We start from the raw sequence: 12774 nt of genomic DNA on the forward strand, positions 1-12774 counted from the left end.
CCTGAATTTTGAGTGCCTGTCACAAGTCCTGGGAGGGGTTGCTGTTTCTTACAACCAGTGAGTCCTGTCAAAGAGAATCAGCCACTCATTGATGGTCTGACCCTGGTACATACACAGTATAAACCAGCTGCAAATGTTTGATTGAAAATATTGCCCAAAGTGCAGGATTCCATGAGGTTGATGACACGTGCTTAAAGAACAGAAAAACCACAGACAACCCTTGGGAGTCTGGTGGTTTTAGAACAATCAATATTGATACTCAGCTGGAACCCACAGATTCGGCCACGATGGCTGTTGCAGTGACTGGGCTGATCATTTGATACTGACATACTGGTTATTCAATGTTTTTAATATCCCTTCCCCCCAAAGAGTTAACAGTTGAAGAAAAAAAATGACAAGGAAAGTGACACGGTGAGCACTTCAAAAGAGAAAGATTTAAATATCAAAAGATTCCAGAAGGCCTTGGGAAAAATTGGTGAAGCCCTTGAATATTTTTTTAAATGACCTTTTTGCTATCATCCTATGAAAGCCAAAGCTGAAATGAAGGATTTTGTCAGAAAAATTACACCAAAAAACCCCCCTGACTACTTAATTTACTTTTCACTCTTCATAAGAATTCATATGTCGTTGAAGTGGTAACCTTAATTGTGTTAGGTTGATAAGCTTTAGTTTCAGTTTTCAAGATAAAGTTCCAGCTCAAATATCCCCCACATGTTTTTTTTTTTGGCCACTCTGTGTGGCATGTGGGATCTTAGTTCCCCGACCAGGGGTCAAACCTGTGCTCCTTGCATTTGGAGTTCAGAGTCTTAACCACTGCACAATCTGCTATGAAAATTTGGGTATAGTATCAAGTCACTGTAGATGTCCTCTACCAAGATTGATTCTTTCCTCAAGGGTGGAAACAAAAAGCCAGGGAGGAAAGTCCCTTCTGCCTTTCTTCATGGAGCTGCTTGGTCTTTCTCTTCCACTTCTTGCCATGACCGCTCTGTTCCCTGCTTCTCTCTGCACATCTGTGCTTCTACTCACCCACAGGGTACCTGTCAAGGCATCCATCCTTTATATCATATGTCTATCTCCCCTTCCTATTACATGCCCTTAGCCATAAAGATTGGTTAAACGTTGAGCATTTTGCTCAACTTGGACCAATATCAGTCAGAAGAAAGAGTTTTGTTTAAAGAGTTAGGGAACGTGCTTCCCTGGGGGCTCAGCAGTGAAGAATCTGCCTGCCAGTGCAGGAGACATGGGTTTAATTTCTGATCTGGGAGGATCCCACATGCTGAGGGACAACTAAGCCCCTGCACCACAACTTCTGAGCCTGTGCTCTAGAGCCTGCGAACCACAACTACTGAGCCCGCAAGCCACAACTACTGAAGCCTGCATGCCCCAGAGCCTGTGCCCCACAATAAGAGAGTAGCCCCCACTCACCACGACTAGAGAAAAGCCCTCACAGCAACGAAGACCCAGAACATGCAAAAATAAATGAATAAATAAAAATAAATACATTAAAAAAACAAAAGAGTTAGGAGAGGAGAGACCAGGGGGATGTGCACCTGAAGTTGTTGGCAGCCTGTCCTGTTGAGAAATGAAGCAACCTGGAGGAGATCAGGACCAAGATGTGGAGAGAAAATAGGTCCCGCTGACAATGTTTGAGTTGCTCGAGCCTGCCATCCCCGAAATTGGCATGGCTCCCTCAGACTTCTGGCCACCTTTTCTTCCTTTTACATTGGCAGGATTGTATAGGGTTTTATGTAACTTTTACCAAAAAAGCTGTAACTGACACAACATGCTCATTTGATTATGATATTAATAATCCCTCTTAACCATTCCAAGATACTTCCAGCCATCATTCCATCTGATTCTTTAAGCGACCCTGGGATGGAGACAGGGCAAGAAGAATAATCATCCTGATGAAGATGGCTGCCAGGTTTAGGGGGCTACAGTGATGCTTTCTTAAGCACTTGGAGAACACAGGGAGTGAAGATTGCCTTTCTGAGAGTTAAACCAAGAAGTCAATATATTATAGATCAAAGCAGAGCAGTACAAAGTCACCTCAAAGAGGCAGGATGGCTCCAAGACCTGCAAAACTTGTCTGTCATGTGATTGAAGGTATTAACACGTTTAAGGCAAGGTTGTATCCATCATGATCTGCCGTGGAGGCCCGGAGGACAGAGTTGCAAATGCCGACCTTGGCAGTGCAGCCACTGCAGCTTGTCCCAGTGGACAGGGGGTCTTGCTGTTTCCAAGGGAAAGCGCTGCACTTAGGGAAATGCTTTCAGTTGCAAGTCATATAAAAGCATATTGATAACTGTGGTGAATTAAAGGTGGCTGGAACTGCCTTGCCATTCCTCCCATTAAGAAGCAGTGTCTCCTTGCTTTCCTCTTGAATTGAGCTCACCCTCTGATCTACTTTGAAAAATAGAATGGAGTGGAAGTGATGCTCTATAATTTGTTATGAGAAATGCAAGTCATACAGAGAAAGGCTGAGCTCCCAGCCAGCTGCCAGTCATGTGAGTGAGCTCCTTTGGGCATTCGACTCAGTCGAGCTTCCAGATGATTGCAACTCCAGTCAATACCGTGTGGAGAGAATAACTGTCCTGCTGAGCCCAGTGAACTCACAGAATCACGAGAGATTATAATGGTTGTTTAAAGCTGCTTAATTTTGAAGTGATTTGTAATTGTGTAATGGAAAACTGAAACAACGAAGGCTTAAGCGACAAAGACATTTAATGGTGTTCTCTAATGGGAAGTCCAGATGTAGGAAGTTTCAGGTTTGGTGCATCAGGCCGACAATATTATCAATGATTCATACTCTTTTTTTCTTTCCATTCCATAAGTCTTAGCACTTTGACTTTTCATCTCACTCATGGTTGAAAGATGGCTCTGGCTATCATCCATTTTTAAGCAAAAGGAAAGGGAAAGAGGTAGTACCAGTGAGCTCTTCTCTTGCCTCTGTACTTTTCACCAGAAAGGCAAGTATCTTCCCAGAAGCCCCTAAGATGACTTTCTATTATGTGTCACTGGCCAGATATGGCAACCCTTAGTTCTAAGGAAAGTGAGTGTATGTTTATCTAATCTCTATAATGTTAAACAACCATAGGAAAGGGAGTTGGCAATTGCCTCTCAACAATGACCAAAATCTCTGCCACAGGATGGAGGCAGATATTGCTGCCAATTGACTTCTAAGAGTTATGAACACCTGATTAGTTGATAAAGGAGTACAACAGGGCTGTATATTGTCATCCTGCTTATTTAACTTACATGCTGAGTTTGCTGTATTCTGCTGTGCTATACGAAATATTGTTGTATGTTATTTAGTCACTAAGTTGTGTCCGACTCTTTTGCAACCCCATGAACTGTAGCCCACCAGGCTTTTCTGTCCATGGGATTTCCCAGGCAAGAATACTGGAGTGGGTTGCCATTTCCTTCTCCAGGGAATCTTCCCTACCCAGGGATTGAACCCACATCTCCTGCATTGGCAGGCAGATTCTTTACCACTATGCCACCAGAGAAGCCCTATTATGCAAAGTACATTATGTGAAATGCTAGGTTGGAAGAATCACAAGCTGGAATCAAGATTGCCAGGAGAAATATCAACAACCTCAGATATGCAGATGTTACCACTCTAACGGGAGAAAGTGAAAAGGAACTAAAGGACCTTTTGATGAGGATGAAACAGGAGAGTGAAAAAGCTGACTTGAAATTCATCAATCAAAAAACTAAGATCGTGGCATCAAGTCCCATCACTTCATGGCAAATCAAAGGTGAAAAAGTGAAAACAGTGACAGAGTTTATTTTCTTGGGCTCCTAAATCACTGCAGATGGTGACTGCAGCCATGAAATTAAAAGACACTTGCTCCTTGGAAGGCAGGTTATGGCAAACCTAGACAACATGTTAAAAAGCAGAGACATCACTTTGCCAACAAAGTACAGTCAAAGCTATGGCTTTTTCAGTAGTTGTGTATGGATATGAGAGTTGGACCATAAAGAAGGCTGAGTGCTAAAGAAGTGATGCTTTCAAACTGTGGTGCTGGAGAAGACTGTTGAGAGTCTCTTGGAAGGAGGTCAAACCAGTCAATCCTAAAGGAAATCAGTCCTGAATATTCATTGGAGGGACGATGTTGAAACTGTAGTTCCAATACTTTGGCCACCTGTGCCAACTCATTGGAAAGCACCCTGATGCTGGGAAAGATTGAAGACAAAAGGAGAAGGAGGTGGCAGAGGATGAGATGGTTAGACAGCATCACTAAGTCAGTTGACATGAATTTGAGTAAACTCCAGGTGATAGTACAGGAAAGGAGAGCCTGGCATGCTGCAGTCTGTGGGGTTGCAGAGAGTCGGACGTGACTTAGTGACTGAACAACAGGTTATGATCCCATCTGAACTATCTTTTCCATGAAATGCTTGTTCCCAGTCATTTGAGTCAACTGCCACTAAACATTCAGTGGATACATCTGTCTTTCTTTGTCCCAATTTTATTCAGCAAGAAACCAGATTAGTATTTGTTTCCCCAGACTGGTCTTCTTACCAGGAGAGAAAGTACTGGTTGTGTAGACTTTCTGAGCCAATCCCAACTGTAGTCATTTGTCTTTGCACATGATCAAATTGTCATCTGGTTTACACACTGGTCTTGAAGTGTGGCGAATGAGATGATTCCACACTCAGTGTGCTGAGAAAGCCAGGTTTCCATGTTTGCAATGATCTGAGTGCCATCACCCAATCTTCATTGTGTCACAGAAATCTCCTTTGGAGACATCTTCCGGTCCTTTCTTCTGGTGGGGGCACAACCAGTGCCTGAGAGAAGACATCAGGAATTACTACAGAGGTGAGACTGATTGGGGGCTGGGTGGCCATTTGTCATGCTCCCGGTCCTCCTGAATACACAGAGACCCTAGCAACTTCAGGCTTATGGGGATGTTTGATCTCACAACCCAGATTTTGTGATTCTATCCTGCTTTAAAACTGTCACGTTAACCTTAAAATATCAGTGTAATGGTTCAGAGCACCCGCTTAGGCTTGTCTGGAGGCTCGACCACATATTGACTGTGTGACCTTGGGAAAATGTTTTCCCCTCTCTGAGTGTCAGTTTTCTCATCTGTAAAATGGAACTGATTTTCAGGCCTCTGCCTTTCAAGGCTGCCATGAGAACTGACAGTGTGTTGTATGCAAAGTGCTTGGCACAGTAGCAGTTTGGAGCTGGTGCTCAGTAGGTGAAAGCTGTTTTTATTTTCACAGACCTTGTGTCCCTACTGGAGGTCAGAAAACTTAGCCACCCACAGCCATGCTGCTTCATCCTTATAGGCCTGACTAATATATTCTAGTGATTATGCAGTGAGTGTCAGCAGTGCACGAAACACAGTGCTTGCATTGAAGGGGATAAAGAAATGTAAGACATGCTTCCTGAGCTCAGAGAAGTTATAACCTGGTTGGAGAGGCAATATATAAAAACATGAAATGGTTAAGTAACCGTGCCCGACACATCAAGATGATGGAGAAGCCCCAGGTGCAGTGGCAGCTGCTTCCATACCGCCTGTCCCATCCCGATGAAGTAGGAATAGCCATTGTCTTGGAGTCAGACAGACTTTCCTGGACGCTCCCCATCCTAGGCTGGGTTAGAGACCCGCCCGCCACCCCCCACCCTCCCACCACCACTGCCCTTGGGATATCCCCTTTGATGGTACTTACTGTGCTGAAACGTAATTGTTGACTGTCCAGTCTTCTCTGTTAAGTTCAGAACAGAAGAAGTCACTTGTTCATTGCTGCTGCTGCTAAGTCACATCAGTCGTGTCTGACTCTGTGCGACTCCATAGATGGCAGCCCACCAGGCTCCTCCGTCCCTGGGATTCTCCAGGCAAGAATACTGGAGTGGGTTGCCATTTCCTTCTCCAATGCAGGGAAGTGCAAGGTGAAAATGAAGTCACTCAATCGTGTCTGACTCTTTGCTACCCCATGGACTGTAGCCTACCAGGCTCCTCCGTCCATGGGATTTTCCAGGCAAGAGTACTGGAGTGGGTTGCCATTGCCTTCTCCACTCATTCATTGGGCACATTTTTAATGGGTATCTGCTCTATGCCAATCAGTGTTCTAGGCAATAAGAACAAGACAGCCATTGTGTATATTCTTGAAAACAGCAGTTGGGGTTATGTGCAAAGATGATAAATAAGTAAATATATAGACATGTATTGAGAGACAAGATAGTGGAGGAGTAGGTGGACGTGGAGTAAATCTCTCTCCATGGATGCATAAGAAATGTACCTTCAGACACAAAAGATCTTTCAGAACACCGGCTGAAAGTGGGCAAGAACCCCTGACCACCGGAAAGGAACATACAGATCCATGCAAAAATCGGTGGGTCAGGTTTTGACTGCAGTTGATAGCATCATGGATTTTCTAACCTACCAATGTTTTCTAAACTTGTCAGATAATAACAATCACCAGGATACTTGTTATAGCTGTAGATTGTCTGTTCAATTTGTACAGTTTGTGTTGGACTCTTGAGAATCTATTTTTTTTTAACATGAAGTCCAGGTGATTCTTACTTTTTGACACATTTAAACAACTGCATCTCTATACTATTTTAATGAATAAAAAACTGGGAAAAAAAACAACAACATAGACATATACTGGGTTGGGTGGTGGTTAAGTGCTGGGAAGAGATTTCAAGCAGATCAGGTGTGTTGTAAACAAGCAGATGTTTCACCCACATGGCCTGTCAAGGAAGGACTTGCTGGTTGGCTATGGGAGGGCAGTCAGCAGACAGCCTGCGCCTGTCAGGTCCTTCAGGGTCAGCCTGAGCCACAGAGCCACCTTGCCAGGCTCACACCCTTTCCAGGGCAACCTGCATCCAGGGACTACGACTGGAGGAGGTACATTTCAAGCTGACTCAGGACATCTGGGGGTATAATATGTGCTTGCAGAGTTCTTCATCTGTATGAATGAGGCTTTGTTGAAACTGTATCATGGTTGATTTTCTCCCCTTTCCTCAAACCTCCTTTCCCCCCTATATTCCACACTCTGTCACTGTTTGCTTCAGGACAACCCAACATGTGACAAGGGGATGGAGCCTTGGGGTGTGGGAAGGGCTTGCCAGCTGGATAAGGTGGTCAGGGAAGTCCTCCCTGAGAAGGTGACATTTAAGCAGAGGCCATAAAGGAGGGAGTCAGTTATGCAAAGATCTGGAGGAACAGAGTTTCAGGCAGAAGGAACAGCAAGTACAAAAGCCCTGGGATAGGAGTGCACTTGGCACATCTGAGCATCAGTGGCAAAGCAACCCAGGGTGGAAGCCCAGAGACAGAGGGCAACTGTTGGAAGGGGCAGCCGGAAGTCACTTGTGCATGGACATCTCTACCGTGTATCCCCAGCGCCCGTACACCGAAGGCCCCGAATAAATGTCTGTCAGCCTGACTGCACTGTTGTTTCAGCTTCTCTTCTCTCTCCTCACGTGACCCTGAGCAAGTAGTTGCTCAGCCTTGCGGTGCCCTGGTTTCCCCACATGTGATCAATCAGTGGTGAGAGTGGGACTCTCGGGCTTCCCTGGTGGCTCAGTGGTAAAGAATCCTCCTGCCAATGCAGGAGACACTGGTCCAAGCCCTGATCTGGGAGGACCCCACATGCCTTGGAGCAACTAAGCCTGTGCGCATCCACGGAGCCTGTGCTCGAGAGCTCGGGAGCCTCAGCTGCTGAAGCCCACCACCCTAGAGCCTGTGCTCTGCAACAAGAGAAGCCACCGCAAAGAGAAGCTATTGCAACCAGAAGCCCGCACACTGCAACTAGAGAGCAGTCTCCATTTGCTGCAACTAGAGAAGAGCCCCTACAGCACTGAAGACCCAACACAGCCAAACATAAAATAAGTAAATTAAAAAAATTATAATAAAAAAAAGAAAGTGGGACAGTGGAGCTCTGGCTTAGAGTAGAGCTCTTGCCCCTGGACCATTTTCTCTTCTTGCAATTCCTGCTCCCTTCTCCCATCTCCCTCCAGGCATCTGGAGCATACCTGGTCCCACTCCCATGATCCCAGCAGCTTTCCTACCTGGAAGGTGGTTTCTCTGGGCAGCTGATCCTCCAAATCTAGAACTCCTGAGCTGAGAAGCAGCCAGGCTGGGGCAGTGGGTGGGGGAGGTGGCAGAACCAGGAGGGAGAGTTAGATTACTCTCCTCTGATAATAAATAAACCCGATTAAGGCATCCCCGCACCCATGAGGCAGGGTGCTCCTTTAGACGGCCTTTTTGCTTTGATAAAAACTGCAATATCTGAAAATTGTCTCGGGCACGTGAGAACTCCCATTTTATGACTTGCACGTGCCTGGGATAAATTGCTTTCGCTGCCTTTTTATACATAATTCAGGTCCTTATGGATGCTGGTGGGATGCGTAACACTCTCCTGTAATGATTTATTCATCTGGGGGAAGCAAGAGTGCCCCCACTGGGTTGTGCCCCCACCTGTCTGACAGCTTGAAAGGTTGGTGCTGCAGGAATGTGTTGGATTTGCCTCCAAGGAGTCCGTTTTGGCCGGTGAGCTGTCCTGGAAAGCAGGTCCGGCTGGGTGAGGGCCACTCATCCATCATGAGACTTTCTCTGAGGCAGTCACTGGCTGAGCTAAAGGGCTTTGCAGGCTTGACTGCAGCCTCCTTCATCACCACCTTGGGGGTGTGGGGGTACTCATAACCCAACTTTACAGCTGAGGAAGTGAGGTTCAGAGAAGTTATGTGACTTGCCCAAGGTCACCTGGCCAAGCAAGGAAGGGATTTTCCCTTCCTTTGCCAGCTTCATTTTGCCCATTTTGCACCTTAGCCAGGTGCTTTCTTGACGCATACAGACTCGCTTCCTCCTCAGCACCTCCCTGTGAGGTGCAGGTGCAGTGATTTACTTCCCCATTTTACAGGTAGAGGTGCGGCTCAGAGAGGTGAAAGGACTGTCAGGTCAGCACTCTATAGAGACCAGATGACTGGGATTTTAATGTAAGTCAACATTCGTTCATTCTTACATTCATGTATTCATTGAGTTACTGCTCCATGCCTCAAGTTTTCTCATTTGTCACTGTCCTCGCTTAACTGGGGACAGTATTGGTACCTAGGGCTTCCCTGGTGGCTCAGTGGTAAAGAACTTGCTTGCCAATGCAGAAGACTCAGGAAATGAGGGTTCGATCCCTGGGTTGGGAAGATCCCCTGGAGGAGGAAATGGCAACCCACTCCAGTATTCTTGCCTGGGAAATACCATGGACAGAGGAGCCTGGCAGGCCACAGTCCATGGGATTGCAACAAGTTGGACATGACTGAGCAATTGAGCACACACAATTAGTCCATAGCTTATAAACTCATTGTGAGGATGAAATGAGGGGTTAGACAAAGGAGTTCACACACATAAAGTGCCTTCAGCAGTGTCTAGCACACAGGAAAGTGTGTTATCAATTTTAGTTGCAATAATAATTATTTTCTCATTCAGTTATTCATGCTTTGTCACACGTGCTGACCAAGGGCAGACCTGGATGTCAGATGCACATGTATTTAAGACAGCACCATGTCCTGTCCTTGGGCTGGCCTCTGGAGAGCCTCAGTCTCCTCATGTGTAAAATGGAGATGATAATTATAGAACTGACCTCATAGGGTTGAGGTGAGAAATAAAGGTTTAAAGACATGAGAAGGACTTGGAACAGTGTGTAACAAATGAATTCCAACTTTATTGCTTATTACCTTATTATGGAGCTAATAAGGGCTTTCCTGGTGGCTCAGATGGTAAAGAGTCCACCTGCAAAGCAGGAGACCTGGGTTCGATCCCTGGGTTGGGCAGATCCTCTGGAGAAGGGAATGGCAACCCACTCCAGTATTCTTGCTGGCAGAATCCCATGGACAGAGGAACCTGGAGGGCTACAGTCCATGGGGTCGCAAAGAGTTGGACACGACTGAGGGACTAACACACACATTACATGGAGCTAATAAAACAGATGCACTTGAAGCCTCTCAAATAGCCCTGGAAGATAGTCAAAATCAGTTATTAAGTAAAGAAAGGCAGTTGAGAAGGGACCCCATTTGTGTGTGTGCATACATGTGTGCATGCTCAGTCACTTCAATCATGTCTGACTGTTTTCAACCCTGAGGACTGTGTAGCCTGCCAGGTTCCTCTGTCCATAGGATTTGCCAGGCAACAATACTGTAGTGGCATTCCCTCTTCCAGGGGACCTTCCTGAGCCAGGGATTGAACCCTCATCTCCTGCTTTGCAGGCAGATTCTTCACCACTGAGCCACTTGGGAAGCCCTTGTATGTGTGTGTATGTCTGTGTATGTGTCTTTGTGTGTGTATCATTATTGTATACATAATGCATTTTTTTCTTCTTGATGCTTTAAATAATTTCCTAAAGTTTTAAAGAGATATTAAAGACACATCTTACAGCGAGGATGCCAAACACCTCCCAGCCCATCTTCCACTGGTCCACGGGAGCCTTTCAGGAGGCTTCCCCAAGCAGCAGGGCCCTGACCTGCAGTCATTCTGACGTGAACACAGTTCATGCAGCTCAGGTTGAAAACAGGCAGAAGAAGTCAAGTCTGGCTGCCCAGTTTCTCCAGGTCTGATGCAGCTCTTGGGTTGACAGAAATGGAAAGTTGTTTAAAAGCGGCCAGGGCTGTCCGCAGCGGCTTCCTTGGATGGGATCAAGCTTTTCCTCCTCCACAGCCCAAGCCCTCCTGGCTCAGTGGGTAGAGTAGGGAGCCAGACCTCATTGTTCTGGATCTCTTGCTGGGGATTTCCAACACTCTGGGGAATCCTGTTTCTTTTCACTCTGGGTACCTCAGAGTCATCTCTCATTTGGGAAGCAGCCTCAGTTATGGGAGAGAGTGCAGTTCACAAGTCAGAGGACAGAGTCCCAGGAGGCCGATTTCACTTTCAGAATCCTAAGAGAGGGACCTGTCGAGTTCATTCCCTTCTGCCAGCCTGACCCACTCTATCATCGTTTTTTTTCTTTCAACTGTTTCTCTTGTTTTAGATCTTAAGTGATCTTTAGATCCTAAGATCTCAATGAATTTTACATAGTAGTACACTCGTATAACCACCATGTGGGGCAAGCTAGAGAGCGTTTCTCAGAGGCCAGCTGGCTCTCTCATGCTTCCTCCCAGTTGGTATCATCCCACAGGTAACCACTCCCCATCCCCCATCACGGTAGATTAATTCTGTCCATTTTGACTTCCTATTAATGGAATTAAATAGCATGTACTGTTTTTTGCCTGGCTTCTCAACATTGTGTTGGGAGATTCTTCCATGTTTTTGTGAGCAGTGGTAGTCTCTTCCTTTTCACTGCTGTGTAGTATTCCACTGGATGAATGTCCTGCATTTTGTTTATACATTCTACTGTTGATGGGCCTGTGACTTGTTTCTAGCTTGTGTCTGTTATGAATAATGCTGCTGTGGACATTTCTGTATGTGGTTTTTGGTGTACATAAGCCTTTGTTTCTACCATCATTTCTTGTACCAACAACTGTTATAGTCTCTCTATTAATGTTTCAGCTTCTGCCCTTCCCCCCTTTAGTCCATATTGCTCTCAGAACAATCTTAAATAAGATGTGTGGCTTAATTGCTTAAGCCTCCAAACCCTTTCTCTTTTTTAAAAAACAATTTATTTGTTTAGGCTGCACCACTTGGACTCCCCTGGTAGCTCAGACAGTAAAGCATCTGCCTGCAATGCGGGAGACCCAGGTTCGATCCCTGCGTAGGGAAGATCCCCTGGAGAAGGAAATGGCAACCCACTCCAGTACTCTTGCCTGGGAAATCCCATGGACGGAGGATCCTGGTAGGCTACAGTCCATGGGTTTGCAAAGAGTCAAACACGACTGAGTAACTTCAGTTTCATGCGGCTTGCAGGGTCCTAATTCCCTGAACAGGGATCGAACCCATGCCCCCTGAAGTGAATGTGCAGACTCCTAACCCCTGAACCACCAGGGAAGTTCCCAAAGGCTTCCTCCTGCACTCGGATTAAACACTGACTACTCAGGCCCATAGAACCCTACCTGATCTGCCCCCTACCGGCCACTCCTGGTTCTTCTTGAGTCACTGTTGCTCTCATGGTGCTTCAGCCATCCCTGCCTTCTTTTGAATATGTCAAGCCTGTCCCCTGCATGGACCTTGCACTAATTACTACCTCCTTCTGGAATTCCCTTCCTAAAACCTCTTCTGATCCCTTCTGATCACTCATGTCTCATCTTCAGAGAGGTCTTCCCTGACAATCAGAATGAGCCCCTGTATCCATTTGTTCTTTGTAGCATCTACTATTTACTCTTGGCTTCCCCTCTGAGAAGCAGGGAACTTGTCCAATTCATGACATTCATTCCTCAGTGACTAGTTCGGTGCCAGGCACGCAGTCATTGCTCATGGATGTTTTTTCAATGAATGAATGAAGACAATAGCTGTAGATACCCACATCATTTTTAAAAGGGAGGCAGTGTAACTTAGTGTAAACATCCTTGGAGCTTGGTTATCTGCCTGAGTTGGAGGCAAGGCTCCATCTCTTACTAGCTATAGGATTATAATCATCCCCTCTCCCAGGCCTCAGTTTCTCCATCTGTACGGTGGACATAATAGGTTGTTTCAGAGACCTAAGACCTACTATTGCTGTTTATGGATCAGTTGTTTTTTAGGGCAGCTATGCTATCCCTATTTTATAAACATAGAGCCAAAAATATTTGCTGAGTGTGGAAAAGGAGGTCCAGAGACTGTTGAGACCACACTGGTGCCAAGTGGCACTGCTGGGACTTGAATTCAAGTCTGGCTTCACCCCAGAGCCACTCAGGCTCCC

Source organism: Cervus elaphus, chromosome 5 (genome assembly GCF_910594005.1).
Source record: "Cervus elaphus chromosome 5, mCerEla1.1, whole genome shotgun sequence".
NCBI lineage: Eukaryota > Metazoa > Chordata > Mammalia > Artiodactyla > Cervidae > Cervus > Cervus elaphus.